This window comes from Erpetoichthys calabaricus, chromosome 13, assembly GCF_900747795.2.
Source record: "Erpetoichthys calabaricus chromosome 13, fErpCal1.3, whole genome shotgun sequence".
Taxonomy (NCBI): domain Eukaryota; kingdom Metazoa; phylum Chordata; class Cladistia; order Polypteriformes; family Polypteridae; genus Erpetoichthys; species Erpetoichthys calabaricus.
Window position 1 is genome coordinate 87,774,838 of NC_041406.2, and position 26,792 is coordinate 87,801,629.

At 37.8% G+C, this 26,792-nt stretch overlaps 1 protein-coding gene and 1 long non-coding RNA gene across 4 annotated transcripts in view; both read left to right on the plus strand.

Annotated features, from left to right (window-relative positions):
* The window catches only part of LOC127530057 (uncharacterized), a 530,810-nt gene that overhangs the window by 100,088 nt on the left and 403,930 nt on the right, over nucleotides 1-26,792 (plus strand). The gene's annotated exons all lie outside the window — the stretch shown is intronic.
* znf516 (zinc finger protein 516) overlaps nucleotides 18,902-26,792 on the plus strand; it is a 168,627-nt gene continuing 160,736 nt past the window's right edge. Inside the window, exon 1 of one of the 3 annotated variants that reach the window (XM_028817208.2) lies at nucleotides 18,902-19,018. The gene's annotated coding sequence lies outside the window, so the exon portion shown is untranslated. The remainder of the gene's footprint in view (nucleotides 19,019-26,792) is intronic. The other 2 variants (XM_051935701.1, XM_051935703.1) reach the window with 2 other exon arrangements.

The following is a 26,792-nucleotide window of genomic DNA, read 5'->3' on the forward strand; positions in this document are numbered from 1 at the left end:
ATCCCGACATTGGAATGTGGTACGATGACGGAGTGGTTGGGCAGCGATCCGATAGAACCGGGGCGGCGATATCAGACGCCGCTCCGGGATAACGCGGACCGTAAGAGCCCGACCCGCGTGATAAGGGGGTTGCCGTTGGTTACCGGAGGGGCGGAGGAAGTGCCAATCGAACCGGGGCGGCTGGATAGTGCTGTTACCCGGAGCGATGTGGTACTAATGACGCCGCCTCCAATAATACACAGGACAACGGGCGTGCAAACAGCAAAGAGGCTCTCTCTTTTCCATAAAGAGCCTCAGGCTGTGCACAAGCCCCAGAGAAAGCAGGAGATCCCAGAATTAAAAAAAGGGTCTCCTGACAAAGTAAAGAAAAGGACGGAGAGCAGCAAAGCGGCCGTTAAACCCTCCTTGGCGGAGGACAGGGTGGAGCTGACGGAATTCCCGAGGTGTTTCCAGTCTCGGGAGGAGAAGCCAACAGGAGGACGTCGGCGGTGCTACAACTGCCAGCAACCGGGCCACATGTGGCGTAGTTGTCCCCGGAGGACAGGGGAGCGGTGGAATTGCAGATACACCGTTCCCCCAAGGTTCGCTGGGGGATCTAGACAGCAGAACCACGGCCCGGATCTCGCGTCCTCCTGGAGGAGGGCATCCCTTGCGGGAATCAACGCTCCGCCCCACTGGTTGTCGCTAAGGGGGAGGGACTGTGACAGACGACCGGCTATGGACTCCGGTCGCCAACCCCAGGCCGCTAGGAGGAGCCCTCCGGACAGCATATTTGTGCCCCGAGTTCCAGCACGGCCTCATGGACTTTGTAGTGTTGTGACACAGCCCTGCTGGATACCTTGGGGGCCACCAGGAGTCGCTGTAGGGGGGCTAGTGGGCTCTGGCATGCCCTATAACCCGGGAGTGCGTATCAGTCACGTGACTGGAGGAAGTGACGTGCTCCCGGGATGAAGAAGAGGACTGTTTGCCCTGACCCGGAAGGAAATGGACTTGTGGGTTGTGCTTAGAACCACTTCCGGGTCAGGAGCTATAAAAGGACTCTGGGTAAGCCCAGACATTTGAGCTGAGCTGGGAGGTAGGAGGGCGAAGTGTCTGGGAGTGGAGGATTGTGTTTATAGAGAGAGAATTATTGAGTATATGAGTGTGGTGTGTGGAGTGCTTTGTGCACGTTATAATAACAAAATAAATAGTTATTATATTTTCACCTGGTCTGAAGAGTGGTACCTGAGGGTTCGAGAGGTGGACAAGCGCTATATCTGCTACACTATATATAGATATATATATATATATATATATATATATATATATATATATATATATATATATATATATATATATATATATATATATATAGTCACAAGAACGACAAAAAGACATTGCGAAGGTTTGGGGCAGCCACCCGTATAATATTTCCTGGCTGCAAAAATGATTAGCAAGAACAGACATGTTCACACAACTGAGAACAGAACTGATATACTGGAAGCAAGATGGCGGCTTTAAAGGCCAGTAAAGGAAGTGATGTCATCAAGTTTGGAACCGGAAGTGACGTCGTTGGCTGCCCCAGAAACAGGCAGAATTTCCCGAGAATGGTCTGCATGGGATTGAGAGAGAGAATTAGTACACCTTGCCACCCCCAGGCCCGGCGTGGAATTACATCTATTCAAGCCTTTTAGTTGTCTCCTAAACACACATGTGTGACTATATATATATATATATATATATATATATATATTCACGGCATTTGTAGTCTGTGTCACAATCTGATTGTATGGGTGGTTACCTACCAGGTAACGCTTGTGGTTGGCGTCTGAGGTTCGATTCCCGAGAGGGAGTGCAGTGGAGTGTGTACACCTGATGAGCCCAGAACGAGGGCGAAACACGTGTCGTGTACTCTTTGCATTTATTTGACAGTAAACTATTTCAACCATATATATATATATACACATACAGTATATGTGGTATATCTGGGACATACAGCTCCCAAAACAATTTTTCAAAAATGGACCAAAAACAGTAAAAGTTATGCAAAATGGAACTGGAGCAGCTGATGAAGAAAAGCAACAATCTACCATAAGAGACAAAATTAGGAAAGATTGCAAAGAATCTCTAAAGACTAAGCATGATGAGGACTTTGTAAGATGTCATGATTAAATAATGATGACGTATTCATAATACCTTTCTGCTCAACTGTAAAAGGCACTAATAAAATTGAAACGTTGGAGACGTCTTAGCTATTAGTTAAACTAAAGAGCTTGATGGTCTGCATGGTCTCCTCTTGATTTTGAAATTTCTTATATTCTAATGAAAGCGCTAAAAAAATAAAAAATACGTCAGTAACAAATACAACAGCATCTGGTGGCCAGATACCTGCAGCTAAGCCATGTGTCAATCCTTCTCACTTTAGTTGTCCAGTTGAGGCCTCCCTTATGGGTTCAGGATGCCACATAATACTTTCAGAATGAAATTTAGCTCTGTCATGTTTCCCTTCTAAACAAAAGTTCTTGCAATATTGTTTATTTTAAGTGGAGTTTAAGTTCAGTGGCAGCTTTAAGCTCATGACGGTAACACTTTAGTTTAGGTACTGCAATACTGCAATGATTACTCATTTACGAGGCCTTACGAAGCACTTCTTTGGGTCTTCATAACACTCCCAAAACATCAATAAAGTGTTTATTCATCTCTGTAATGTGACCGACTAACAGAAATTCACTTTGAAGTGCTTTGAGGTGGCTTACCTGAGATACATTTCCCTTGATATTACATATTTGGTATACGACCTGTGAATCCTTTACATTAACAAGTCATTTTACCATCATGTCAGTATGCAATGCTACTCAGAGATGAAGAGCCGAAGCCTTTGTTAAGGTTTTGTCACATAACAGCAAATGAGTAATAGATACATTTTTGCAGTACCTAAATTAAAGTGTTACCCTCATGAGTTGGGGTCTGCATATATGAGTGTGTCCTTGTGATAGACTGGTTTCCTCTCCAAGAACAGTTCGGATCTTCTACCCAACCTAAAGCAGACTCTGGCTCCTCACAATGCTGAAAATGTGTTATCATGGACATTCTTACTATTTCAACACTCCAGGAGGCTGCATTCAAATGTTAGCCTGCTCATTGTCTGTGTGGAGTTTGCAGGATCTACCTATACATCATTTTTCCCAAAGTGCTTTGACTTCCCTTCCAAATCTGAAACTTGTGTGTTTTAGGTTAACTGCCAACTGCAAAACAGAACAACAGTTTCAGGAAAAGGATGGATAAATATAATATGAGGGGGGAGTCAAGCTAAAGTTAGAAAATGGGAGTTATCAGAAAATGGAACGAACCTTCACAAAACTGATCAGGTCATTTCTCAATGTCTTCTCCACCCTTCTCAATGCACTTGTGCCATCTGCCTGGATTCCAGCAGAATAAAAGGTTTTGTCTTGTCCTCACAACCACTCATGCACCTGAGTTATGGTCACTAGTGCAAGTTATTGTGACTTGCTGGAGACCAACGTGAAGCCTGCTATTTGATCCAAGTGGTGGGGACTTCTGTCTAAAGAAGTCCTTTTGCTGCAAGACAATGACACACACACTGCTGAGAACACCAAGGCTTGTCTGGAGAAACTGAAGTTTGAGGTATTACCACATCCTCCTTATTTGGCACCGTATGATTTCTACCTTTTTGGACCACTAAAAAAACATCTGGGTGGTAAAGACAGATGATGACGTAAAGAAAGCGGTGCACGAGTGGTTGCGAGGACAAGACAAAACCTTTTATTCTGCTGGAATCCAGGCAGATGGCACAAGTGCATTGAGATGGATGGAGACTACACTGAGAAATGACATTATCATCATTATAATATAATATAATATAATATAATATAATATAATATAATATAATATAATATAATATAATATAATATAATATAATATAATATAATATAATATAATATAATACACTACTGTGGCTGTCCTTTTGTTTGTCCAGTATTTTAAATCACCTGTAGCTCACAAACCGTTTGACCTATTGACCTGAAATTTGATACACATACACTACATGACGTCTGCTATCCACTTTCGGGGTGATGATTGACCTCCAAGGTTTTTCCTCTTTTATTTTATTTTATTGTAGAATCAACTCTCGGCAGCAGCCAGCATAGCGGCTGTGTGGTGCATGTGTCTGTGCACCGTTCTCATCCCTACCACCTTCGATATCACTTCCCTTACCTCTTCATATCATTCTTGAGGCAGATTGAAGACTTAAGTGCCAGCTTAAGTGAAAAATTAAGGAAAACGTATTAAATAATTGCAACACAAACACTGACTTAATCAGTTTTAACGCGAAAAGATGCCAACGAAAGAAGAGAAGAAGCGGGCCGCTAGGATGGAGCTGCTCAGGAAACAGCAAGCACATCAACCTCTGAGCAAACAAATGGTAAACGTACAGAGGAAGAGGAGGAAAACTAGGAATGCTCAAGCCAAGTGGATTCACTGCACATTATCGTGCACAGCGCCATTACTGGTACAGTATATATATAATATCTATTTATTATATAAAATAATCTTCTGTCGAGACGTGATCTTCTCAGACGTCACGCGAGACTAAACATTACAACCTTAGGAGGCAAGACCCGTGAGATGGTGACTTTTGCACATCACGCCCTACTTACAAACAATTTAAAACAAGTTCACGGACATCTAACCTCGCAGTTGCTGGAATGCTTTTGGCAGACACACTTCATGTGCTCCCAGCTCTTAAAAATGTTATACATTCTAGATGGCACGTGAATGACTAAGCGATGAAAAAAGAGCAGCACATCGAAAAGAAACACGAAAGCGTTGGAGAGAAAAGAAGGCAAAAAAGGATGCACAAGATAACAATAATAATCTATGTGCAAATTCAGAAAATAAGGAAAGTAATAATCAGCCTGGACATCCCGCAAGAGACACTTTGACGTCCCGCAAGACAAAGCAGTGAGACCAAAGGACAGCTGCTGTACAGGCTTTTAAATGATCGACGCGTAGCGCGACAAGCGGAACATGCAGCACAGCAGGAGGAGCAGTAAGCAAGCAGGTGCTCCGTCCACATCTCCAAAGCGTGCGTTCATCCACCCCCTTCACAACGCGAGCAGCAGAGACGCGAAGTGGCTGGCATGTGGAGCACCCCGGGGTGGGCTCGCGACACAAGCAGGGAACAAAGCCCCCTAGTAATATAATATAATATAATATAATATAATATAATATAATATAATATAATATAATATAATATAATATAATATAATATAATATAATATAATATAATATAATATTTAAATGTCTACGTGTGGAAGTATGTGTGTCTGTCCGGCCTGGAAGTGAGAGGTGGAGTCGGGGTAGGCTCCACCACCGAAGATACAGAAGCGAGGCGAGCACATCGGCAAAAGGAAACCTCTGAAGAAGGACAGTCACTTAGCCGCTAATACAGAAGCGAGGAGAGCACGTCGGCAACACAAATCCTCCTAGTAGAGAGACGCCCAGAGTACTTCCTTCCAATTACCTGACATCTCTACATTTCAATTTTTTTTCTGATGATTTCAATACTTTCTCGGACTCCAGGCTTTTTACAGCATGGGCTTACACAGCTAGTATAATATAATATAACTAGTCATTTAGCCCGTTACAATAACGGGTGCTAGAACAGTAGTGCATAAACATTAGTAGGAACAGTCTATATTAAATGGCAAGGGACTTTGACCTCATTCTTTTTGTTGGTCGTATTTTTCTTTCTTTCAGCCTTTCTTTTGTTGATGTTTACTTGCTGAGATGCCCGTTCTTCGTGGGCTGCCGCCGTGTATTGTGTGTCTTTAATTTTCTGTGACACTCGCACAAAAAGGCGAGCTTCAAAAGGGCGACCTCAATTGAGCGCGGCGAATAAAGGCGTTCGTAGATAATTTAGTTCAAATGGATCTGGAATATGTGAAGAGCAACAAAGGTGCAGATCTTTATTTACGCGCGCCTTTATTCGCTGCGCCCAATTGAGGTCGCCCTTTTGAGGCTCGCCTTTTTGTGCGCGCCCTTATTGAAGGATACCGTCTTGTACGTCCGCTGGCTTGTACGTCCGTAATATACCTTTAATTTTCTCTGGAGGTAATACAGGCGTGCACGTTGGTAATATGACTTTAATCTCCTCTGACAGTAATACTGGCTTGTATGTGGCTGTAATATGCATCACTGTATTGTGTACCTTTAATTTCCTCACGCAGTAATACTGGTTTGTATTTCCGTAAAACGCCTCTAACTTTCTCTGACAGTAATATTGCGCATCGCACCGTGCCCCGCGCATGCGCACTTCACCAGAAGACACCCACACACGGACACCTGGACGCACATAGGGATTTTATATATATAATATAATATAATATAATATAATATAATATAATATAATATAATATAATATAATATAATATAATAAGTGATTGTGAATTGGATTAACCTTTACAAACCTGGTGTATGGATGGATCGATTACTAAAAAAGAATTAAATGTACTTTAAGTAACCAAGGATGTATTTGTGGTTTTCAGAATGCCAAGGGGTATAATCCTGGTCCTTTCCTGCCTTGTGCCCACTGCTGTTAGGTTAGGTTCCACCTCTTTGAACTACAACCCAGGATTAAAGGGGTCAAAATTTGGATGGATCTTTCATCAAAAGATAAATAAGACTATTTTCTTATTACCTTAACATGCTTTAACAATGTATTTTTAAAAACAGATTCTATCAGGTGTGCCTGTGAAAAATGTGAGAACTGCAAAACAATGACAGCTATTTCTAGTTCCTTTAATATATAAAAAGAAGGTCCCACAATTGTACTTTTCCTGCGCTCAGTGACACCAACCTTGGAAAGAATAACGATAATTATGTTTTTTTTTTCCTATACTGGCAAGCACAGCCTACATTCTGAGTAAGACCAGTTAAACCTGCGAGACCAGGTTGGGCTTTTGAAGATACAGAAGCCAAGAGATGAAGCACTGTGGCTTAATCAAAATAATGCTGGAAGTGCTTTACTTTAACTTGAAACTTTCTGAGCAATCATTTTCACCCAGCAAATAATAGTGCCAGAGTTCAAACAGAATGAAACAAAATAAGGATGAGTACAAATAAAAGCATAAGAAACAGACATAAGCTGGGTTGACAAAATTGTGTAATCAGACACCAAGCATCATAGATTTAAGGGTGATAACTAAAATTCTTTAAAACAACTTGGGAGTTTTTGACGTGTTCCCACACGATTTCGGCAGAACTTTATTAGGTTTGGTGTCTGCATGACAGTACACACAGGGACACTTGCCGCATCGTTGCTCATGAGGGCAGATGGAGAACAATCCATGTGCGTCAAATAGAAGCCGGGCAACTCAGATTGACCCACTAATATAAAAATCTTGTAGAGTTTTGCTGTCATCTTCCTTCCTTTATTTTTAAAATTGGCATAGTGAAGCATTGGATAATGTCCTGATCTTGAATCCCATTTCTGGTCTTAGTGCAGTCTATATGTTCTCCTTGGATCAGTTTGGGTTTTGAAACATTACATCTTGCCTGAAGAAGGAGCCTCAAAAGTTTGCATATTGTAATCTTTTTATTTAGGCAATGTGCTTTTTTTGTGCTTCATTACGCAGCCATCAATGATTTAGAATTTCCTGCCCAAAATGCAACAAAAGACAGCTGCAGGAAATTTAAATATTTCACATTTTTAATTCTATATTTGACAGTTTAGCATGAAAATCTTTACATTCTACATCCATGAGAGTGTGAGTGTACCTGTGGACATGCCCCCCTGCAAAGGATTGATGCCCCTCCATTATCCCAGTCTTACTTGGATGGGCTCAGGCCCCCAAAGATCCTGTCTGGATTAAGCGAGTATGAGAATGTTGTGATATTTTTCCTGGATGTGCCCACCTTCTAACCTGCTTATCCAGTTCAGAGTCATAAGGGTATTTGAATTTTTTTTTTTTGACAAATACAAACATGATGGACTAAATATTTTTTGCAAATACTACAAAATATAGCAGAGAATAACATTAAGTAAGGTGTTTTTTGTTCTTAAATAGCTGAACATGTTATTCTTATATTTACTTAGCCTTAGAACTTTTTGAAGTTGAAATTGCTGCCACGGAGCCACTTTACATTTGCTCACCACTGAGAGAGTTTTAAAATGATCCTACAGGGCAGGGGTTTCTAAAACTTTGAAAACACAAAGCCGTTCCCCTCTTGTCTCAGTGTTTCAGCTCAAAGGGCTCCTTTCCAGTGTTCACTCTGCTAAATGTACCAACAAGAGAAGATAAAGGCAGAATAGGTTAATTATTTAAAGATCTGTAGTTAGAAACAAGGAGGCAATTCAAGTATAACGTACAGCTGGTAACAGCAACTCAAATTCTTAGGGTTTAAGAATAGAAACCTTCTACTCTGTGCTGCTTTATATTTTATAAAAATAAATCGTTTAAATATAGCAGCTGCCGGTAATCCTTACTTCTCACTGCTCCTGCTTGTCTTGTATACCAGTACAAGGCACTTCACTTTTCTTATTTCTTCCTTTACAAATTGAAGCTTTCTGACTTCATTTATTCAGTATTTGACAGACAAATATGCTCATGTCTTGTGACTGAAAACAGAGATTCATACAACAGATACTATTTGTTTACCAATGGTAAATGTAGCTCTTATGTTTTCACATCTTTTAATATTTTTTATAAAAAATTGTTTAGTGACTGTATGTAACACTTGGATCCTACTTGATTTATGAATAAAACACAAAGCAAAATATTAATATACTGTAATAAAAATGATATTATACATATAAGTATATGTGTATGTATATGTATATATTATTTATATATATATATATATATATAAATAAAATCATGAAATGAGAATAAAATATTTACTCTCTTACCGATTGGAGTATTCCTGTTAAACTGAGGTAGACTATGCTTGTATTTTATAAGAGACTAAATAAACAATCCATTCGTTTTAACTGACATTTTTATAGAAAAAAAAACTTGACTCATTTAAATAACAGTAATAATAATAATAATAAAAGTGGTATGCAATGGGTTATCGTAACTCGACCTTCAGCTAACTAAATCACCTAAATACAATCATTGGTGTTATATATATATATATATATATATATATATATATATATATATATATATATATATATATATTATTTTTTTTTTTTAATAGTTTGTTCCTGTGAAACAAAGTTTACTCGATCAAAAATAATTTAATTTATTGTATTAAATTATTAAAATAAATTATTAAAATAATAATGATTTATTGAAATTAAAAATGACGATTTTCTTGATATTAAAAAACACAACTTTCTTGATACTTTAGTTTATAATTTAAAAACAGAATAAGAATCTGAAAATCTAACAACATCACATTAAAGATCAATAAATTCTGAAAGAATGATACCAAACATATATATGTAGGTTTTAAAATAAGCCCAATTTAAAGCGTGACAAAATTGTCACATAAAATCGTTGCACAAAATCGAAGCTTGGGATTTTATATATAGAGAGTATATATATCCATCCATTTTCCAACCCGCTGAATCCGAACACAGGGGTCTGCTGGAGCCAATCCCAGCCAACACAGGGCACAAGGCAGGAACCAATCCTGGGCAGGGTGCCAACCCACCGCAGGACACACACAAACACCAAGGCCAATTTAGAATCGCCAATCCACCTAATTGCATGTCTTTGGGAGGAAACCGGAGCACCCGGAGGAAACCCATGCAGACATGTGGAGAACATGCAAACTCCACGCAGGGAGGACCCAGGAAGCGAACCCAGGTCCCCAGGTCTCCCAACTGCAAGGCAGCAGCGCTACCCACTGCGCCACCGTGCCGCCGAGAGTATATATATATTTATATTCTGTATATATATATATATATATATATATATATATATATATATATATATATATATATATATATATATATATATATATATATATATATATATATATATATATATATATATATATATATATATTTATATTGTGTATATATATCTGCCCCCTCTTCAGTTCGCTTGCCAATCCCCTTGCGGGTGCTATACGTTAGCCTCTTTTTGGTTCTTCCACTCGCGTATGGGGACGCGGATGTACAATTTAAATGGCTTGTTATTTTCATGGGAATTGTTACATATGCATAATAGAAACTAACTATTTTACATTACAGCGAGTAATTAACCATATTAAAAAATAGTAAAACATAATAATTGGATAGTAAATTATGTTTCATGTTGTATTAGAGTTATTCGTTGCGTATTACAATTTTGTTCTGTTTGGCTTTGAAATTAACACGAAAATACTTTTTAAACTTACAATTTTAATGTAAAACTTAAGTAAAAACAATTTTTTGAATTAAATTTTCATTGTGTGTGGACTTTCATTGTGATAGATAGATAGATAGATAGATAGATAGATAGATAGATAGATAGATAGATAGATAGATAGATAGATAGATAGATAGATAGATAGATAGATAGATAGATAGATAGATAGATAGATAGTGCCTGTCCAGAATAGGGCAAGATTCCTTACCTGGATGGGAGACCAGCCCTTTGGAAGCACAAGGAGCAAGGTGAAGATTGTGCAGCCTTGGTCAGGAGACAGGCAGGGGATGCCAGTGTGGAAGTGGGTACGCTGGTATTCCTGCAGGGCTAGACCAAGGAACAATCCTCAGCCGGGAGGCAAGTGTGATGGAACAACAGGAGGGAGACAATCTGTCAGGACTACACGCTCCCCAGACACACTAGGTGGCAGCATCCTTGGGCAAAGCTACCTGTACAGACACCCGCAAGGCTTGCTAGGAACTGTAGTCCCATGGGGGGGCAGCATTTTTGGGTTCCATGGGCGCAGCCATGGGGTGCTGCAGGGATCCATGATCCCTACTTTATGGGGTTCAACTTGACCCAGACGTGCTTCCAATGGACTACGTCCTAGCACCAGAAGTATTCCCTAGTCTATGATAAAAGAAGTCACTTGACCTCATCTAGATGAGTTAGAGTCAGGTGGGAAATGGTCAGACTCGCCTGGAGGAGTGGAAGCAGAAGAAAAAGAAAGAAGAAGAGGGACGATCCTGTATTTGTGATTACAACGAAGCCGTTTGTCAGATATTTGTGAAAGCAAACCTATTATTTGAACCCGGGTGTCTGTGCAGTTGTGCCTGGAGTTTGGAGTGCTGCAGTGCTCCCCCTAGAGGTCACAAGATAGATAGACAGGAGCAAACATTGAAATCAGTAGTTATATCTTTTGGAGTGCTTGGACTTTGACAGAAGCCCCCAGCATGAAGGAGGATGAGGATTCTGTCCTGACTGCACACATAAATCAGTAATGTAAAAGGATTAAAAATCTAAGGATTAAATAACTGTGGACTGTACATCCTTCAGAATTTGCTATCAAAGGTCATCTTAATATTAACATTATGTTAATGTGTACATGCAGAATTTATAGTATCCTTGTTTTTCTAACTAATGTTTTATTAACTGTTTGCTGAGGACAATTCGAAGTTAAATCTGTATTTCTGTTTTTCTGGTTAGGCAGAAGAAACTGAATTGTTTGCTCTTGTAATGTTTAGGCTATAAACATAAATACATAACACTATAATACCACACATTGCCTCAAGCGAAGTGCACAGCCATTCATAAAATACACTTTAATGGCAGTCTAAAACAGTTGCTTTTTAAAGAACAGGGTCTCACAGTTCTGACTCGATACGGTAAACTGTGCTACACTTCCTCATATCACGTACTGTTGACATGCGTCCCGATCTGCTGAACTAAATAAATAAAGCAGCTGTAATCTGTGCTGCTCCTCCGCAAAACATAAACACTGTCCTTATTGTTTGGGTGTAAGAAATGGATAGATGGTTGGTATCACGTTATAGAGTTTATACGCTGCAAACGCATCTTAAGGCTGCCATTTGTCAAGACACAAATGCTGAAATCCTTATTTCTTAGTGTAAACTTTAAAGATGATATAAATTCTAATTATACAAAGTACAATGTATGAGTGCAATGGAATATGCACATTCATTTTAATTAAAAAAGAAGGAATGTGATCTATCTATCTATCTATCTATCTATCTATCTATCTATCTATCTATCTATCTATCTATCTATCTATCTATCTATCTATCTATCTATCTATCTATCTATCTATCTATCTATGCTATATAGGTTCTTTCCAAATTATGTACTATATGTTTTATATAGTGCCTTTCATATCATCCGTTGTCACACACACATGAATCAGGAGCATCCACAATTCTTAGGTAAGGACTCACAAACAGGAATCTGGGGAAATGCAGCTCCTACCCGCCTTTTCTCTTTAACCTGCAGCCCAGGATGATAAAAGTCTGCTGATGTCACTTTTAGTTCAGCCCTGGAGGTCCATCTTTGCTATTTAAAGAGAAGAAGTTCCAGACGTTGGCATTCATTCATGAACTAGATAGATAGATAGATAGATAGATAGATAGATAGATAGATAGATAGATAGATAGATAGATAGATAGATAGATAGATAGATAGATAGATAGATAGATAGATAGATAGATAGATAGATAGATACTTTATTAATCCCAATGGGAAATTCACATTCTCCAGCAGCAGCATACTGATACAATAAATAATATTTACCCCCCCAGGTGGAATTGAAGAGTCGCATAGTTTGGAGGAGGAACGATCTCCTCAATCTGTCAGTGGAGCAGGACATTGACAGCAGTCTGTCGCTGAAGCTGCTCTTCTGTCTGGAGCTCCAAGAAATCCAAAGAGGAAAGCGCAGGATGTTTTATGTTCATATGGTTTGCCACATTCTTTCTTATTATCACACTATCTATCTGTCAGATAAATTAATCTTTGGTGGAAAAAGCTCAGTGGTGGGTTGGCACCCTGCCCGGGATTGGTTCCTGCCTTGCGCCCTGTGTTGGCTGGGATTGGCTCCAGCAGACCCCCGTGACCCTGTGTTTGGATTCAGCGGGTTGGAAAATGGATGGATGGATGGATAGAAAAAGCTAAAATGAATGACTTTTTATATAAAAAAAACACAAAGCTGTAGAATGTCATAATTATCATTTGAGAGAAATCATGCAATTTTCTCTATGTAGGCCAAACTTTGTTATGTCTGCATTTACAAAATATGCAGTAACAGTCACAATATGGCATCCATCCATTCATCTCTCTAATTTTATTCCAGTGTGTGGTCCTAGGGGTCAGAGCTGGCCTCAGCAGAATTGGGCAAAATGAAGGCCATAAGAAACTGTAATATATAGTAAAATATATTTTTTGAAATATCTTGTCATAAAATATTCAAATATACATTCAAAAATATACCATATATATTACTCATTATTATGTATATATACAGTATATATATATATATATATATATATATATATATATATATACACACATTGTATATATATAGGGCAAGCAAAAATGGGTTTACAGTTGTGCAGTTGTGAGTATGTGAAATATAGAGTTTATTTTTGTATTATTATTTATTTATCAATTGTTGTATTATGTATTTGTATGATTTGTCTTCTTCTTCTTCTTAAAGCTATTGAGTTAATAAAGCTATTGTAATAATCGTAACCTGTAAGTCTCTTTCCATATATAAACCTATTTTTGACCAAACCTATATATATATATATATATATATATATATATATATATATATATATATATATATATATATATATATATATAGTATATATATATATATATATTTACACATACACATTGTAGCAGGGTGAATGATATGCAGGACAAAGCCAAATGCTTGGGGTGCCAACCGAGGCAAAACTCATGTTTAATTGGAACAAAAAATATGAAATATAAAGCAAATGATGTGCCTTTTTTAAAGGGTACAGTTCATCTCTGTGGATCTCCAGGTGATTGTTTTTGGCTTAGGCCTGAACAGATGCATGGTCAGCATCGGACGCTCCCTTCTTGGAGTGGTTTGCTTCAGTGCCATCAAGGAGCAATTTCTAGAAGCTGTGAGGGGAACAGGAGACACGACTGTTAATGACAGCACCCCGCTTGTCATGGGGTGGTACTACTTACTTCACCTGAAAGGTGAACCTCTGGCATGCATGTGTAATATATATATATATGTGTGTGTGTGTGTGTATGTGTGTGTGTGTTTATATGCATTATATGTAGAATTGAAATTTTAATTAGTATAATAAAATGTAAAAGCCAATCCATTCATCCATAGTGAATTCAGCTCAGTCATTTAATGAACTTCCATCAGCTCTGCTGTGTCGTGGCTGAATGTGCGCTCTAGTAAAAGTGGGACTGCCTGTAGCCAAGTGTGCAAAGAACTCAAAGCTAAACAAAGTCTCATTGACATTGACGTTCCTATATTTTATAAAATGAGACTTTGTCACTTGTGATCTTATAACTCTCCCATGGGTAAATGTCCAGTAACACTAACTGACTGACTTTGCTTTAAAAACATTACTAACAGTTACCAGTGCAACTTGTTTATTTACTCCACCAAGTTTTAAGAATAAAATAAAAAAAAAGGAGAAACAAAAATGTGCTACTCGCTCAGACAATCATTTTGAAAATGACAATGTTTGCTATATTGAATCTCAGAAACAGTAATGTGCGTGTAACTTTTAAGAGAATACATTTTACACTTAATTTTATTTAACATTACCATTATGGCCATTTCAAATATATTATATTATATACTGTATAAATAAACTACATAATATTAAATTAATATATGATTTAATATATACATTCTTTCTATTAAAACATCCCCAAAGCAGTGCTCTCTTTCAGTTCCTTTTTAGCACTAAAAATTACCTCCTTTAGGGGGACTCGTCTGCTTGGCAGCACTGCTGTGTGGCCCCCTATTGTGACTGCGATTTTTATTTGCCTTGTTTAATCGTAAATGCGTCTGCTTATTATGACATCGACCGTGACGACGTCAACTGAATTAGAAACAGATACAACGCTGGTTGAACATAAAACCTACAAAAAAAGCTCGTTTTCATTTACGTCAAAGGTAATGGCAAATTTTCTCTAAAATAACTTGTATAAAGCTTAAGAACACTTTCATTTTTTGTTAAGGTGGTTCAATAACGGCAGGATGCTGGAGCAATTATTTTTGAGTGGTTCTGGTATTTAAACCAATGAAATCCATTGGTGGTGTTTCCACATAAATATGTGTCGCTACAGAAATGTAATTCAGTTGTACTAGAAATGGAAATATAAAATGTATTCATGTTGAGGAAAGTCAGTTTCAGGCAGCTGTTCAATACCAACATACCCCAGGAATCCTTTTTTTTTGAGTGACAGACTACATATGCGGTGTATGGAGACCACCCTTTAAATTACAGGGGTCCCCAACTCCGGTCCTTTTCTTAATTAGTGACCTGTTTCTACTCTTAATTAACTTCTTTTAAATTTATTTTATTTGATTTGTTCTTGAAGACTCAGACCCCTCAGTTGTTTCCTTTTCCTTAATTAGCAGCAAAACGATAACGAGATACAAAATGAGCCAAAACGGGACCAGCAAACTGTGTCCATCATGCAATATCTGAACATAGAGAAATGTGAAGGTCTCAGGAAAGCCGATCTGCTCAGGTCCATAAAACATTTTAACAGTAAACTTAGAAAATCAACAATTTCCTGAAGTGTCTGCTATTGCACAATGAGAGCAGCAACAAGCCATCCATCCATCCATCCATTTTCCAACCCACTGAATCCGAACACAGGGTCACGGGGGTCTGCTGGAGCCAATCCCAGCCAACACAGGGCACAAGGCAGGAACCAATCCCGGGCAGGGTGCCAACCCACCGCAGCAACAAGCCATGGAATTAAAGAACAAGTTTAATTAACAAGAAGACTCAGAGCCTAATTAAGCAACTGGTTGGAGTGAAATTGGTTGAAGTTTGAGGCCCTGACTTATTTGGTCTTCTGTTGGCTCACTCACCTCACATTTCATTTCTGTTTGGGTGCCACGTAAGGAAAGAAATAAAGCAATTCAGAGGAACGATGGAGAAATTCAGGGGAACAAATCTTAAAAAAGTCAATTAAAATGAAGTTTAAAGAAGCTAATTAGCAGCAAAAACAGGTCACTAATTAAGAAAAGGGTTAGGATAAAAACCTGCAGCCACTGAGGCCCTCCAGGACCAGAGTTGGGGACCCCTGCTTTAAAACATATAAACATAAAAAGAGCTGTGTCAGCCCAGGTTGGAAAGGTAAAAGCAAAAGCGTACTCCATTTCAGATGTTCAGAGTGTAGGCCAACCTTTCAATTAGTTTGGAATTGTATTGCTTTTATTTTAGTTCCTGGGTAACACATTGGCAGCTCTCTTGCCTCATGAATCATGCGTCCTGTGTTCATATTCTGTATCCAGGTGTTGCCCATGTGTGGTCTGCATGTTCTCCACATCTCCAGTGGGTTTTCCTCCTTCTCCTGCCACATCCACAAAAACCATGCAGATTAGGTTAACTGGTAAGTCCAAACTGCACCTGTCTGAGAGGGACTGCTGTTTCTTTGGCTGTTTCCTGTTTGCTTCTTATCACAGCCAGGACCCTCAGCTGGATGAAAAGGGCTGGGGAATGCTAAGGAATGTTACATATACTGTACACTCAGTCTGAAAAATAATGGATCTAAACAGGCACTTTAAAAGATTAGGTGGTTCCTTCTTGAACCATTGCTTTAAAAGAACCATTGCATTCTGGGAAGGGTTCTTTGAATTTGAAGTTGGATCGTTGAGCTTTCAATAGAATTTGGACAAAACAGAAAATCTTTATTGTACAGTGGGCTAAATAGCAGGATACCAACGGATCAAGAAAACCTAAACTTAGCCTTAAGTTATTGTATGCAGCGAGAGTCCTTCTAAAATCAGGAACCCACTGGCAATTCACACGTCTGCTATCATCTCTTCATGGCGATTTATGGAAACCTGTTACAGGTCTAAAAAAATAAAAGAACCATTCTGTAACCTTCTTGTGGGAAGAATCCACATAGCATTGCTCTGAAGATCCTTTTTGGTACCTTTAGATAGATAGATAGATAGATAGATAGATAGATAGATAGATAGATAGATAGATAGATAGATAGATAGATAGATAGTAGGAAAGGCACTATATAATAGATAGATATATCAAAATGATAAATTAACAAATAAACTGCACATACAGAAATACTTTTCTAAGAGTTAGTTTAAAACTATAATAGTTTAACTCTTTTGCAAATTAGTTTGTATATTAATACTATAATACTATACTACAATACTTAATAAAACCTGGTATTCTATAATGTATATAATAATACATATTACATAGTAATGTAGTTTTTAAAAACCTTAGACTTAACTTTAATATACTTTATCCCCTTATGCAAGTATCTATGTGTGTGTGCATGTGTGTGTGTGTGTGTGTGTGTGTGTGTGTGTGTGTGTGTGTGAGTGCAGTATGTCTAGAAATTAACTCTCCAGAGTACAATATTCAGGGTTGTTATGATTTTTAATTTATTTTTCAGTGTTAAATAATATATATATATATATATATATATATATATATATATATATATATATATACTGTACATATATAGTTTTTAAGAACCCTAGAATTAACTTTAATATACTTTATCCCCTTATGCAAGTATTTATGTGTGTATGTGTGTGTGTGTTTGTGTGTGCAGCATGTCTAAAAATTATCTACAGAATACAATATTCAGTGTTATTTTTTTAATTTTTTTTATTTTTCAGTGTGGAATTATAGTACATTAATTTTTAAAAATTATTATTAACATAGCATGTAACTTAATTTATTTTCCATATTAGTTCATTATCTATATCCTCCTATAAATACATATATTTCTACTGTAAATAAATAGTGGAAAAAAAATTCAAGATTATTACAAATGTTGCATGTAAACTAACTTGTTATCCATATTAAGGTTCTGTATTATGTTTAAATAAATCTTGTTAATCAAGTTTTATCCATAAATATATACAGATTTATTCACACTATGCAGTGTGCATGTGTGTTATATACAGTATATATATATATATATATATATATATATATATATATATATATATATATATATATGTGTGTGTGTGTGTGTGTGTGTGTGTGTGTGTGTTAGTGTGTGCAGTTTGTATATATTACACTACAGATAACACTACATACAGAAAGCCTACTCATGCAGTTGAGGGTTGGCCTTTGGCCCAGTGTATTATCTCGCTATATGCAGGTCTGACGTGAACATGCCAAGCGTATAAAGAGACCACTTCTTTGAGTTTGAGTTTAACTCGAATGAATCAGATTATAAATGACAAACAATATGCTGCAAGAGCGATGTGAATCTAACTCGTCATGAATTTTGCAATCCTGTGCCTGTAATAACTCCTTTCACACACACACACACAAATCAGGCAGAGCAGGGCAGGACAAATCTTAAATAATGTCTATTGAATGTAGTACTTTCAATTAGACCGGGCAGATGACTGATATTAAATGAAATGCATATGCGGTAAATGATGAAATAAGTCGATGTGGGCCGTTACTCATTTCAGACACGGCACACAATCACATGCACACACACACAGACTTTCCCTGCATTACCCGAACTTTGTGCTGATGAGACAATAGTAGATAGTGTGTGCATTTAATACGGAAGAGACCATTCTCGTCCAGGTGTGGGTTACAGGGACTCGCGGGAAAACAAAAAGTAGGTCTTAATAAAGAGAAACCCTGCCGAACGCCTGAAAGAAATCAGCCGATCTTTCAACGAGAGTTGTAAGTTACGAGTTTTTTGCACGCTCGCGCTGAAACAACGCCTGGCCGCGAAGAGTTTTGGGGATGCGTCTCCACTCTGGCTTGCAGCCTGCCCCTCTGGAGGAATGGAGCAGGCGCAGTCAATCATGTGCAGTTCTTTCCTTATTACATACAGCGCATGGTTTCACCTTCAGCTTCTTTATCCCTCTGTCCTTATTGAAATATTGAAAATACACAAAGGTAGGTTTAAATAATAAACAAATGGGTTTGTCTAACGAAGCACAGGTAGCGTTGAATAGAAATAACAATTTAAATGAAATGCACTTGCCAACTAATGACCACTGGAAGTCATGGAACAGTATTGATAATAATAATAAAGTTTCCGTTTTTTAATCTCACCGCCTGTTTTTTAGGCAGAAGCAGGTTATTTAAATGTTGCGGTTTTTAAGATGTTACTGGTAATCTTTTACTGTGCAAGACGCCTAGAGCAGCTACGCTCTTCTTCCATTGTGATACAGAAAGGTTGCAGTACTTTAAAGTAGGAGAGGAAAAAAAAAGTGTTCAGACTATTGACGACTGGGTGATGGGGTCTTAAGGCATCAACTTTTCAATTATTAAAAGCGCTTAAATGTAATTGATTCGGTATGTTTTTAGATGGTTATGTTGATAGTGTGTACGAGTGCTTGTCTTTAAAATTGCATTACCCTGTTTGCTCGTAAATATTCACGAAGTGAACCGCACATTTTGGGAGCGGGGGGGGGGGGGAGGGGGGGGGGGTTATAAAGAAGGTGGGGAACATTTGACGAAGGGCGAAGTACAAAGATTAAATAATTCGGAACTACAGGAGCTTCCTTGTGTATTCTTTTAATGCGACGACTGACTGTACCACTTTTTTAAAAAGCGTACTGTAAATAGAGAGAGGAGAGCAGGAAACCCGAAACTGCTAAATAAAAAAAGAAAACAATAAATAAATAATAATAATGTCAGTGGCGATCTATCCGTTATCGTGACGTATGTGCTGTACTCAATGTAAAGCTTGAAGTTTTTTAGCGTAAATGGACTAAGAATACCACCGATTGCATGTAAAGACTCCGTAATTTAACGAATAGAAGTTGAAACGATTTAACGTTGTGCCTATCGCTGTTATTATTTTAACTTGGGCGTACATCTCATACAGTCGTGACGGCTCAGGCACATAAGTTTTAGAATCGCGACCGGGGTGGAGTGTTTTAATTATACGGTCCTGAAAAGACTGGCTGCTAAATGAATATTTGTTCCTTATCCGTCGACCTCTGTTATTTATTTGTATAGGCGCTGTGTGTTGTCAGTTACGACATGCTACCTCAAGCCCCCCCCCCCCCCCCCTCGGTTCCCCCCGCGCCCTGCAATTGTTTATTTTAGTATACAGCTAAATTTGTGCATTGTTTAATGTCGTAAGAAACGCGGCGGCGGTGGTGAAGGTGGCCGATAGAGTGTAATACAAGAGTGCTAGTACTATCTATCTATCTATCTATCTATCTATCTATCTATCTATCTATTAGAGAGGTAGAGAGAGAGAGAGAGAGAGAGAGAGAGAATTCGAACATTTTATGGTATACAAGTTTAGTCCGATCTTTTAAATGAACGGCTACATTTTCCTCTCCATTCCATCCAGATGCGGAGAGCATATGATAAATCGGCTCATTGTTCCCTAATGTATTTCTCAAAAGGCGACTGTTCTAACCTGTGGAGTATGTAATGCAAATAAAAGCTAGTGGGAGTTGGAAGGGTGTGTGTGTGTGTGTGCGTGGTTGGTTGGGGAGAATGGGGGGGGGGGGGGGGGGGGGGGGGTTGAATTAGCATTAGCATTTCTTTTTAAATAGATCTTCTGTATTGTTAGGGAAGAAAGACTATTCATATGACGATTTAAATATTATTAAGAGTGCATTTTTTCTATCATTCGGATATCGGTACTGCTTACTGAAAAAAGAGATTACAAGGTAAACATCTGTTAACATGACCGTTTATCTCCAGACAGAAATAGGTCAGGCCTTTCGTAAGAATCCACGAGTCCGTAATAGAGAAAGATTTTTTTTTTGACGGTATTAAACTATTAGGTTTGTTCCGGTCATTCTCACCCTACGAATAGCGTTTTGTTTTTGTTTGACTATTATTATTATTTTAATTGTTTGGAAAGTATTTGGAGTAGTGGGTTGGAGGGCGGAGTGTTGGTTTTGCGGGGGATCAATTAAAGGTCAAACCAACCTTTTTATTATCGACATTTTTTTATGACATCATTAGTTTTGTCATATATTCATCTTACGTTAAGATCCATAAAAAGCTCGAGTTTCCTCAGTTTGGGAACTTCACGTGTTCACAAAGTCTTTGCGCCTGACCAGACTAGCAAGAGATGGTGATAAAGATTAGTAATGTTAATTATACTGGGCGCTCGGGCGGTCCGCCCACTTTGTCTGAACGGCAGCTCTTCCAGCCAATCCGGACGCCCCGTTGTATCCAATACCGTTTGAATACTATGTGTGCTGTTTATGGTGGCTTGTGGCTGGACTTGTGCCCCGCTTGGCGATTACCATTTAGCCACTGTTTTTCTGTTTTGTGCGCGTTGATGAATCATCTGTTTTTCCTGCATGTTTATATCAGTGCATGAGCTTTAGCTAGGAAGGCTTACCGTCAAGGCCAATTCTTTGCTGGATACTTTACTATGTGTAGGTTCGGGGAGGAGGAGGGGTCTGTCGCTGGGGAGGTATCTCTTCCCTTGCCCTGGGTTTAATAATCTAATGCTAGCGCAGCGACCCCACTTTGCAGTGAAGCGAGTTGTGAAGCCTGATTTATTGTGTCAGTTGCTATCAAGTTGTAAGGGGCAAGGGAGTGCAAAAAAAGGGAGCTGCTCATCTTTATGTCAATAGTGCTCCATTGTCATCTCTCCACGGGGATGGATCCTGATAGCGAGGCGCCGTCCTGTTCTGCTCTCAATGCCGCTTACTTACTTACATAGATGCATACGTAAATAAACAGATAGCTATAATAAAGTGTGTTTTTATCAATGTTTGTATATTATGGGTGTGAGTGTATGTTAAAGATATGTCTCTCTGTGTTAAAATGTATAGGTTTGCTATGGTGAGATATATTTTTTCCTTTCATATTTTGTTTTATTTCAACGTTTTATATTTTGTGTTGCCCTTGTATGTTTCATCAATGCAACTTAAACAAATGTATAGTGCATGTTTGTGTAACTGGCCAATAAGGTGAATTCTGATTCTGATAAACATCCAACAGTTTGTCAAAATGTATTTTTCTGTGTGTATGTTTCTATTTGTACAGATGAACAGATTTTTTACATATGTGTACATAACAACATATATTGCTGATTGAGAGACAGGCTACGGTGTGTTTTGGTATGTGCAGTTGGAGGCAGAAAAGAAAGTTAGAGAAAATGTTTTAAGTTATACAAGTTACTTCAACTGCATTCCCTGGTATATAAAAAATCTCCCACTTAGGTAGATATTTAGGTTTGTAGGGCTGTTATTATCACATGTGCAAAGTACAGTGAACTTCTTACTTGCAAGTGCTATCAACATGCAACACATGCTCTGTAATAAATAAGTATTACAACCTTATTATGAAAATTGTGTATGTTGACATTATATATCTCTTTCTGTGTTAAAATGTATATGTTTGATACACTGTATTTGATATAAACTGATCAAAATGTGAACATTTGACAAAATATTTTTGAGTATATATATTTATATTTGTATCTATAAATGGATTTTTTATATGTACGTGCACGTTATCATATATTGCCTTGGAATGATTGAGAGACAGGCTACTGTGTATTTGTGTGTGTGCAGATAGATAGATAGATAGATATGGAAGGCATTATATATAAAAATAGATAGACAGATAGACATACAGATAGATATGAAAGGCAATTTATACTGTATAAAGGATAGATAGATAGATATATATGGAAGGACTATATATAAAAATAGATAGATAGACATACAGATAGATATGAAAGGCACTTTATACTGTATAAAGGATAGATAGATAGATATGGAAGGCACTATATATAAAAATAGATAGATAGACATACAGATAGATATGAAAGGCACTTTATACTGTATAAAGGATAGATAGATAGATAGATAGATATGGAAGGCACTATATATAAAAATAGATAGATAGATATGAAAGGCACTTTATGTAAAGGATAGATAGATAGATAGATAGATAGATAGATAGATAGATAGATAGATAGATAGATAGAGGTAGTGACAATGTATTAAAAGCGGTGTCATGTTAAAGTTAGTTCAAGTGCATTCCCTTGTATATAAAATGTTGCACTAGATAGATCGGAAAGATAGATCCTAATTTTAGTATAGATAGATAGATATATCCTAATTTTAGCATAGTAGGCAGGATAGATAGATAAATAGATATGAAATGTGCTATATTAGATAGATAAATAAAGGGCCTTGATAGAGAGCTACAGTGGTGTGAAAAACTATTTGCCCCCTTCCTGATTTCTTATTCTTTTGCATGTTTGTCACACAAAATGTTTCTGATCATCAAACACATTTAACCATTAGTCAAATATAACACAAGTAAACACAAAATGCAGTTTGTAAATGGTGGTTTTTATTATTTAGGGAGAAAAAAAAATCCAAACCTACATGGCCCTGTGTGAAAAAGTAATTGCCCCCTGAACCTAATAACTGGTTGGGCCACCCTTAGCAGCAATAACTGCAATCAAGCGTTTGCGATAACTTGCAATGAGTCTATTACAGCGCTCTGGAGGAATTTTGGCCCACTCATCTTTGAAAAATTGTTGTAATTCAGCTTTATTTGAGGGTTTTCTAGCATGAACCGCCTTTTTAAGGTCATGCCATAGCATCTCAATTGGATTCAGGTCAGGACTTTGACTAGGTCACTCCAAAGTCTTCATTTTGTTTTTCTTCAGCCATTCAGAGGTGGATTTGCTGGTGTGTTTTGGGTCATTGTCCTGTTGCAGCACCCAAGATCGCTTCAGCTTGAGTTGACGAACAGATGGCCGGACATTCTCCTTCAGGATTTTTTGGTAGACAGTAGAATTCATGGTTCCATCTATCACAGCAAGCCTTCCAGGTCCTGAAGCAGCAAAACAACCCCAGACCATCACACTACCACCACCATATTTTACTGTTGGTATGATGTTCTTTTTCTGAAATGCTGTGTTCCTTTTACGCCAGATGTAACGGGACATTTGCCTTCCAAAAAGTTCAACTTTTGACTCATCAGTCCACAAGGTATTTTCCCAAAAGTCTTGGCAATCATTGAGATGTTTCTTAGCAAAATTGAGACGAGCCCTAATGTTCTTTTTGCTTAACAGTGGTTTGCGTCTTGGAAGTCTGCCATGCAGGCCGTTTTTGCCCAGTCTCTTTCTTATGGTGGAGTCGTGAACACTGACCTTAATTGAGGCAAGTGAGGCCTGCAGTTCTTTAGACGTTGTCCTGGGGTCTTTTGTGACGTCTCGGATGAGTCGTCTCTGCGCTCTTGGGGTAATTTTGGTCGGCCGGCCACTCCTGGGAAGGTTCACTACTGTTCCATGTTTTTGCCATTTGTGGATAATGGCTCTCACTGTGGTTCGCTGGAGTCCCAAAGCTTTAGAAATGGCTTTATAACCTTTACCAGACTGATAGATCTCAATTACTTCTGTTCTCATTTGTTCCTGAATTTCTTTGGATCTTGGCATGATGTCTAGCTTTTGAGGTGCTTTTGGTCTACTTCTCTGTGTCAGGCAGCTCCTATTTAAGTGATTTCTTGATTGAAACAGGTGTGGCAGTAATCAGGCCTGGGGGTGGCTACGGAAATTGAACTCAGGTGTGATACACCACAGTTAGGTTATTTTTTAACAAGGGGGCAATTACTTTTTCACACAGGGCCATGTAGGTTTGGATTTTTTTTCTCCCTAAATAATAAACACCATTATTTAAAAACTGCATTTTGTGTTTACTTGTGTTATATTTGACTAATGGTTAAATGTGTTTGATGATCAGAAACATTTTGTGTGACAAACATGCAAAAGAATAAGAAATCAGGAAGGGGGTAAATAGTTTTTCACACCACTGTATTTACGTTTGTAGACTTATTATTATTATTATTATTATTAGTCTTACTTGCATGTGCTATCAACATGCAACACTCTCTGGCACTACAAAAATGAGTATTAATACCCAAAATTGAAAATTATGTATGTTACTTATCTCTCTCTCTCTGTTAAAATGTTTGATGCACTGTATTTGGATTTAAACAGATCAAAATATAAATCTGACAAAAAATATAATTTTTGAGTGAATATATTAATATCTGTATTGATAAATGCATTTTTATACATGTAAGCACATGATCATATGTTGCCTGCGCTGACTGCGAGACCTGCCACAGTGTATTCTTGTACGTACAGTCGGAGGCAGAAAGAAAAAGTGCAGTGACACTGTATTAAACAGGGGTATCGAGTTCAAGTTAGTTCAAGTGCATTCCCTTGTATATAAAAACTGTTGCATATAGACAGATAGATGTACTCTTAAAAATAAAGGTGCCAGCGCGGTTTTTCATAGCAGTGCCATAGAGGAACCATGTGTTTGGTTCCCAAAAGACTCTTCCCAAATGAAAGGTTTCAGAAAGAACCATTTCTACATGTAGATCTGTAATCAACCGTCTCCATACAGTGAATAACCATAAAGAGATGGTGACAGAGCTGTAAAATACCAGTGGGTCCTAATTTTAAAAGGATTCGTGCTGCATATGACAACACAGATTGACTTCAGGTTTTCTTAGCCTGTTAGTGCCCTGTTATTTATCCCACCATAAATTACAGTTTTAAGGTTGTTGTTTTGACTACATATTAGGAAGTTTTTCAAAGCTCAAAGAACCAACTTCATATGCAGAGAACCCTTTTCAGAATAAAATGGCGCTTTGTCGAGCAATAGTTCTACAAGGAGCCACACAGCCAAGTAAAGAACGATAACATGCCCTTAGAGAACCTGTACTTTTAAGAGTATAGATACTGTAGACAGATATTTAGATTTGTGGAGAATTTATTGTAATATGTTCAAAGTACAGTGAAATTTGTACTTGCATGTGATGTCCAGTTTCTGGCACCATGATAGATAACCACCTTACTGTGAAACTTACATAAATTAAAGATATTTATCTCTGTATGCTAAAGTGAAAATTTTGATATATTAGGATGTAAACTGATTAAAATATAAGTTTGTAAAAATGAAATTTTGGGTGTACATAATTTTAATTGTATATGTGTGTATATTTGTATCTGTACTATATATATATATATATATACAGTACATTTTTTACATTATATGTATGTGCACATTTTTAGACATTGATTCTTGCAGAAAGTGAGAATATAAGAAATATGGCTGTCAAATTAAAGTTACTTTGAATACATTCCCTTATATATAAAAATGTTGCACAAATGCATTACATTAGAATAACTCGGTGCCAGCTATAAACGAAAGCAACCCGAAACGGGAGCCTCCGAAAGTATTGTTATCGCATATAATAATAATAATAATAATAATAATAATAATAAATGCTGAACAGAATAGTCATTTCTGCACTGTGAGGACACAATAGACACATTCAGGCGGAGGAATGCCTCCTGGTATATGCACACACACACACGCACACGCACACGCACACGCACGCACACACACACACACACACACACACACACACACACACAGAGTATAGGTTCATTTTTGTTCTGTTGCACCACCCCCCATTTCCTCCTTGCTGCCTTTCTGTTTTGTTTTGTTTTTTTACGGAAATTTTTGGGAAAAAAGTTGTATAATTATGATCACCACTTTCCACTTTAACATTTTAACAATGCGCTATTGTCAAGTGGCGGAGAGACTAGAGAGAGAGAGAGACAGAGAGAAAAAAGAAACAAAAATATGGTCACTACTGAAAAAGTCCCAGAATTGTAGCTCCGTTTTATATATATGTATAATAT